Source organism: Echinops telfairi, unplaced genomic scaffold, assembly GCF_000313985.2.
Source record: "Echinops telfairi isolate 266 unplaced genomic scaffold, ASM31398v2 ScPeMD7_7468;HRSCAF=8506_0, whole genome shotgun sequence".
In the NCBI taxonomy this organism is placed as follows: Eukaryota; Metazoa; Chordata; class Mammalia; order Afrosoricida; family Tenrecidae; genus Echinops; species Echinops telfairi.
In genome coordinates, this window is record NW_022111369.1 from 46494751 (window position 1) to 46496261 (window position 1511).

Genomic DNA, 1511 nt, shown 5'->3' on the forward strand with positions numbered 1-1511 from the left:
AAATGTACAAATGTGCTTGACACAATGGATGTATGTATGGATTGTGATTAAGAGCTGTATGAGCCCCCAATAAAAAGTTTTAGGAGAAAAAAAGCATAGTCAACATAAAGATTACACATGAATAGGATCAATTGGCAGTGGCCATGTCTAGCATTATCAGAATGAGCTCCTGGGTTTATTTACAGTAATGTTTCTGCTCTCTCTCTAATGTATCGAATAAGGGATGGTTCTATTCTGTTGTAAGGGATCCTTTTGAGTTCAACCAACTGAAAATCAAGATAATCTCTAATAAGAAAAGAACAGCTACCTACACAGAAGTATTTCAAGGAAGCTAGCAATGATTAGAAATTATTGTAAATATTTTCGTAACAAAACATTTGCCACATTAACGTTCCTCACATGTATAATAAGTAACATTAATTATGTGTTTCATGTTGTGTAACCATCATATTTATCCATTTCCAAATCTGTCTCATCTTTCTTAAATAGAAGCTCAGTGGTCCCTAAGCAATGATTCCTCCTTTTCCCCCTACTCCCTGTATTCTCAATATTTTATACAATGGGAACCTACAGTGTGTTTAATTTAACACAATAAGAAATTCTCTGACTCCATGATTTAAAAATAAGTTCTGCTAGGTTTTAATTTTACAGTTTTTTACAATTTGCTGAATATCAAATACAACCTTCTTTAGACTAGAAATATCTTCAGAAAATGTTCAGGGCCTAGAAGGAAACTATAAAGACGGCAATGGACTTACCAAAGACGCCTAGGACCAGGAAAGTTATCAGGAGCAGTGTTCTTGAGCTCTTGTCAGCCATGTCTGCACCTGAACTTCACTCTTATCTAAATTGTGGACTCAGCACAGCGGAAGCCTTTTATATGCTCTCAGAAACCCTGAGATATGTTTGTTGTTGTTCTTATACCCTTTCATCCCACTAAATAATAAAGAAGCAGCTTATCAAGTGGTGTATTTGTCAGAAGCCAATAAGGAAGCTGGGTTTGTTTTTCAAGCTTTGTTTTAATTGCGAGTTTGGGACGGAGTGAAATGAAGCTTTTCAATAGAGAAATAAGTCTATTTATTTCCTGGGGGGTGAAACTGCATAGTTTGAAGGGTTCACTGAAAGTTGCCGTTATGGTGAATCACCAACTGGAGACATGAGAGCATGTCTTTCAAATGCCAGGTTTGGGTAAAGTTGGCATTTCAGATGCTTTACCTCATTAATAATTAGATTTTCACACAGTGACTCTTGGCAAAATACCATTTAAAATCTTAATGGATTCTGAAAACTAAATTTACATTTATGGCAGAGGTAAGCTACAAATAAAATGACATTCAGACCACATTAGTAACCCTTGTCTTCTCAAGAACAGTAAACTACACTTTGCTTGTGGTTTGAAGACAGTAGCTTCAATGGGCTTGACACTGAATCAGCTAACAACGAAATATGAGCTTCAACTGTTTTGCTTGGCCAGGTTTATAAGTAACTTTACTTGCCCCATACTGACCACA